Raw genomic sequence first — 6,457 nt, forward strand, 5'->3', positions numbered from 1 at the left:
ATGGATATGTGCAGTACAGGAGGATTGCATCATGAAATTCACCATAACACAATTTAATTCATGTGGTCATTCACAGGGATCCTACACAATCCTGACATTAAGAAAAAAGGGGAAAAGTAGCCATGGAGTCAATTTTTTACAAAGACTGTGAACATGGCACCTCACTTCTTAACTGTAACTCATACATACCTGCTCAGTATTCAGCCTTGTTAGCTCACCTATGACTAACATCAAAGCAATGATAGCATGACTGAAGTATTTGCTTTGAGTGGACTCCTGTAACCTGTATGAAGCTCAGAGCAGAACAATTATACTTCTGGCACATACGCTGTACCATTTTAAGCTAGTTTATCAAATACTTTTAAACAATCTGTAGTGAGGCCTAATCTTAAGTTCCACTTACAACATTACTATATTTAGCTGCAGTACAAGCACAAATAGTTAAGGGCCACCAGTAATTAAGGTCACACATGCCTACAATGAAAGTGTGTGATAGGCCTTGTCATTATAGCCATAAGCATGCCAGCATTCCACTACCAGAAAGCTTAACTTCAGTACACCTGAAAAGAGGGCCCCGAGTCAGGTGGTCTTTTCGCTCATCAAATTTACACTACAAGAAATGGACCAGTACTGTCCTAATTACTTAAAGAACCACAAGACGGCGCATGGAAAAGTGTTACATTCTGTGCACAAGACTAGTAAAACCTAGCCTCAAATGTTTTCATCTTACTGCGTCCACCCCTCCCCATTTACTCTAAGATTAGTACATGGTGTAGATGATTTGGAGATAAGCATAGAGAGGTTGTAGGAATTTCTCTTGAGAATTCCATCCTTTCTGAGCTGCCTTGCACTTCTGGCAACTCTAGTCCCAAGTCAAGAACAGGTAAAGGGTCTGGGGGGGGGGCGCGCAGGGAGTTAAAAATTGCCTACCTTGTTTTCTTGTTTTCATGAGAAAGCCAGGTGTAAATACATAAAAAAAATAAATACAAAAGCAGGCAATCTAACTTTTTTTTTTTTAATTGTGAAGTTATTTTGAATTAACAACTTCACTGGGCTGATACCAATACATTGTACAGTAAATCCATTCTTTAAAATGCCTCTGATGGGACTCCAAATGAACAGCTTATAATGCAAACAATTATCAGTTTATAACAGAATAAATCAATCATGGTTTTTAACACAAATGCTACATAGTTTTACATCCTTCCACCAGCACTTTATTTCTTCAAAATCTGGCAACCTCTGGCCTGATCTGTAGCAATGTATCACCACCACCCTGGGGCACACCAGCCCATGGATGCTTATGCCTGCCCCATGTTTGCATGCATCCGTATGCCTAGCAGAGTTTCCACATCTCCTTTGATTCAATAGTACTTTTTGAAGAGCATTTCAATACTGTGAGGTTACAGTTTATTTCTAGTAGGGCTTGGACAAGATCAACTGTTTTTTTTCCAGTCTCCTAAAGTAAACTAACCAGCAATGTCTGACTTTCACATCCATTTTCTTGCTGATGCAAGCAAGCTTTTCCCACTGTAGCAGTCTGCTAACTTCAGAACAGTGTAAATGCTTTGTTTATTTAATTTAAATTGCACCAAGAAGCTAAGGAAGCACATTTAGTACTCCAACTAGTAACTTTCCCAGTAGTTTATGCACAGGAGCAGAAGATTAAAATAGGGTACCTAAACCAGTGTATCCAGTTCCTCATAATCATAGTGAATGAAAGGCTATCAGGACACCAGACAAAACATTGACATTTCCATTAAGTGCTGTTACTCTGCCTTATACAAAAAAAAACCCTGAAAAAAACCAACCAAAACCAACCCAAAAGCCAACCCTCCCCTCCAAAACACCACCACTACTGGATACCAAAATCAAAAAGGAATTTTAATGGTTGCTCAATTCCCAAAAATTCTTTGGGAAGCACAATGCTCTGTATTGTTCCTCCTCTTCAACCTCACCTTACTGCCAGCCATTTAATGGAGAAGACCAGGGCCAGCACTCAGTATCTGTTTCTTATATAGTAAGTGAAGTCATATTTTACCTGAAGATGTAGAAGGCACCCTCATTTCATAAAAGCAGCCTAATGTTAGACTGATCAAAGGGCTCTCCACTTCCTATAGCCTCTCAACTGAGTATTTTTGTAGACATGCTAGATGCAGAAGGACCAAATGGGTCAACTTACAACTAATTTTAAAGACAGTACCTGAAATGCCTGTGTATTTTCTTCAGATCATCACTTGAGTTTTTGGAATTAGACTAACCCACTGTAGTATCCAGGAGGCTGAATGTAGATTACACCACACATATGATTCTGTGAGTTCAACTGTTCAACCTAGAAAATGCCACTAGTATGTTTTAAACACACTGATTAGTGCTAACAAGTTTGCAGAATGGTGTACAGACTCTTTGAAGCAGGATTCAAAAAGCACAAAATGCAATTCAGTATTCACAATTCAGCTGAAAAAGCCTCTGCAAAATATTCCAAACTTACTTCCCAATAATAGCATCCTCATGTAGTACCAGTTAATGTAAAAGTGTCTATGTATGAGCTATACAGAATTAATTTAATCTACAGAGAGGCAGCTTGTTGTGACAGTTTGTGGAAGCAGAACTAGACATGGAAATGTTTCTAAAAGTAGCATCAATTATGCTTTTATAGTGGAAGACTGAAATAATATGCCTCTACTTAAAACACTAGGAAAAAACCAAGATATAATCATAAAATGGTTGGGTTTGGAAGGTCATCTAGTCCATCCTCCATTAGATCAGGTGGCTCAGAGAATTGTCAAGCCTGTCCTTGAATTTCTCCAAGGATGGGGCCTCAACTACCTCCCTGGGCAACCTGGTCCAGCGTTCCACAACCCTCATGGTAGAGAACTTGTTCCTAAAATCCAATCTTATTTCAAACCATTGCTCCTCATCCTATCACTACCGGTCTTTGTAAATAGTCTCCAGCCTTCTTGTAGCCCCCTTCAGGTGCTGGAAGGATGCCATGAGGTCTCCCTGGAGTCTTCTCTTCTCCAGGCTGCTGCACAACCCCAGGCTCCCTCAGCCTGTCCTTGTAGCAGAAGTGTTCGAGCCCCCTGATCATTTTCATGGCCCTCTTCTGGACCTGCTCCACCAGGTCCATGTCCTTCCTGTGTTGAGGGCTGCATAGCTGGACGCAGTACTTCAGGTGAGGTCTAACCAGACCAAAGTGGCAGAATCACCTCTCTCAATCTGCCGGTATTATTGACAATAACATAACATCGCATCTCTTTCTTTAATATTAGTACATTATCAGTGTCATCACATCAAAGGAAAAACACCCCTAACAATACTCATGTCCAACACTAATGTGAATACAAAAAGGGCTTCTGGATCTTTCACATCTGTCAAAAAAAGTATTATTCTGGAAGTCTCATCTCTTATTCTGGAATTCACATTTTTAATTCCAAATGTTGTAAGGTAAACTCCAGAAATCTCCACAGAACCTTCATTAAATCTGACACTACAATATTAAAAGCCTTTTGACAAGTGTGGAAGAGTGGTTGTTTACAAGATGGGAAATAGAGTTTTTAAAAGCCATGTGATACTGAATGGAAATTCCAGGCAGCTGGGTGGCTTGAATCAGTCTTAACTCTAGAAAAGCTAAGTCCATACCAAATGAAACTGTAAGGCAGACATTCACATCTTTTTATTTCATACTCAGCACAGCAGCACAGATCCTTCCTCAAGTCTTATGTCAGGAACAGCTGAGGCTTTAAGAGGAGCCTTAAATGCTACTGTGAAAACAATTTGCTTACGAACACATTTTTCATTTTGCCCTAGGTGACTAGAATTGCTTCCACACATACTGCTTTTAAAAATGCAAAGATAAAACCAATGACCAGTAATAAGTTATTCTAAGGCATGAACCGAACTCAGCACCACTCTTCACAACATAACATTTCAAAGGAAAGTTTTGAATTACACGACAGTGCTAACTCACAGCTATCATGCGTAGGACATGTGCTAATGCTGGCCATGACAACATTATTTCATCCTGTCTGCAAGTAAAACAAAAAAATCACTGTAGCTGTCCAATCTTATGACAAGCATATGCCTAGAATAGCAGCACTCACTCTGCAAGCACTACTCAGTTCCTATTAGAGGATTATAACTTGTTATTTATGAGCATTAATGGCATCTAGACACAGTATTTAAATCTCTCTCAGGAACTGTTAAAAATGCTGTGAACGTTGCCGTGGTAGCAGACATATTATATTTAGTAATTGAACTCTTGAAATATTCTGTTGCATTAGTTAAGCATTCCACTGTATTTATAATACTCAAACAATTTGGGTTTTGTAGAAAACCATCACCATCCAGAGTACAGATAACAACAGGGGAACAAAGAGCTCGTGTTCACCTGAGGATCCTCCAGGAAGTTTTGAGTTTGAATGTTAATAGTTAACACATCGTTATGAATACCTCTTTTAAAAGTGACAAGCAGAGCATTCGTAACGGTATCAAGTTAGATAGCATTAACTGGTTTGTTTGACCTCAGAAGTTATGTAAGCAATAAAAAACCCCAAACCCTTGTAAATTGTAAGGTACACATTGTATACAAGTGAACATAAACATCGCTCTCGTTCACATCCATGAAGTATCTGCTTTTGGTCAACCAGTAACGACGCAACACGTTGTGTCCAGAATTATTTTATTTGGATTATAGCAATTAGTATCACTGATCAGTAGGCCAAGTCCAGGCAGAGAGCACAGAATCAATTTCACAAGGCAACAACATGGACTAGTAGTTTAGCAAACAAACCATTTCACTGCATTATCAAGTAGAAATATCTTCCAATCATGCATAAAAAGTCTATGCTTAATCTTTCAGAGCTCCAGGTAATACCAGATTCCTAAATATACAAAAAATACATGTAACTTATAATAATCTTAGTGAATCACTTATAAAATTACAGTTTTGTTCTTCACAACATAGAAAAAAATACAAAAATGGCTGTTTTCACCCAAATTTCACTGACATAAATATACATCAAAATGTATGATTTGATGCATACTCATGAAAATTTGAAGCTGAAAGATAGGTTTTAAAATGACACTGCAGATTGGTCCACACAAATGCCAACCTTCCTACTGATAAATAATAATAATAATAAAAAACTTTGATAGAAACATCACATTGTGAAAAATTACAATTTACCTGCACTGTAACCTGCATCTTGCTGTAATTTACAATATGAACATTTCTACAGTTCCAGTTGTAAACTATACACTGGTAAGAACCTTGGTCTTTTAGAAGGAAATAACTAACTTGGACAAAGCCAGCATGGTAGAACGTAAAAGTACTGTTGATTGAACCAGTCATACAACAACCAACACAACATACAGGCTACCAAGGCAGAAAACACGTCTGCTGCACAAGTGTGGTGAAGCTGACAGAAAACATGCGAGCCAAGTAAATAATCTGGGAGCGGCGGGGACCCCTCTGGACTGTGACAAAGAGTACTAATCAAAGCTTCTATTATGAAGTTCACACAAACCACATTACAATTTCAGTCACAGATGAGGGGCAATTTGTTCTTATTTTATGAGGAAGAAAAAAACCCAACATGTGACCAAAGTTAGTATTAGGGAAAAACCCAAACATCACACTACAGTGCTTACCCGAGATCATCTTCCAGTGTTTTCCATGGAAGTTGAACTTGAAAAGACACTGCAAGCTGAAGAGGTGTAATTTTTGTATGTACTAACTGCAAGTTCATACTTCAGAATATAGTTTTTAAATCAACTTTGCTAATAATATTTAACTATCAAAGCCAGTTCTTCTTTTAAAATGAAAAGTAACTCAATTTTCTTTTGAAAGCCTGTAGTTTATTTGCATTTGTGTGGTAAACTAATATTTTAAATTAAATATTCCATACTAGAGCTTATTCAGTCAAGACACTGGTTGCATAAGTATTTTACCTACTGGCAGTGCTCTCTGCTTTTCTGTAGTGCCAATGCTATCTAATGCAGATCTGTACAACGTCCTCCTCACTGACAGAGCTATGGATTTGTTTTCTATAGGAATACTTCACAGCCTTTTTCTTTCCTTTTTTTCCAAATTGGACCAACAAATCTTTTATTGGACACTGAAATCAAATCAAGAGAAGTTCAGGAGCTGAGCATCAACAATATCCAGTAAGCTGAGTACATCAGGAAACCAGATCTTTCAGATGACAGAGATGCTAACTCCTTTGATAGTAAGTATAAGCAAAAGGAGATGTTTTGTTCTGAGGTGGAAGTTCACATTTTTGAACACTGAGTTCAGTTTAATGCAACATTTCTCTGATCATTACAGCAAAGCATTACATAAGCCAACAGAGAAGTGAAATTGCTGCATCTTTGAATGCAAAGCCACTTTGAGGTTCTCTATGGCCATAGCATTTGATTATAGCCAATAACTCTTCTGAAAGGTTTAAAATAGAAG

This window comes from Dryobates pubescens, chromosome 2 (genome assembly GCF_014839835.1).
Source record: "Dryobates pubescens isolate bDryPub1 chromosome 2, bDryPub1.pri, whole genome shotgun sequence".
NCBI lineage: Eukaryota > Metazoa > Chordata > Aves > Piciformes > Picidae > Dryobates > Dryobates pubescens.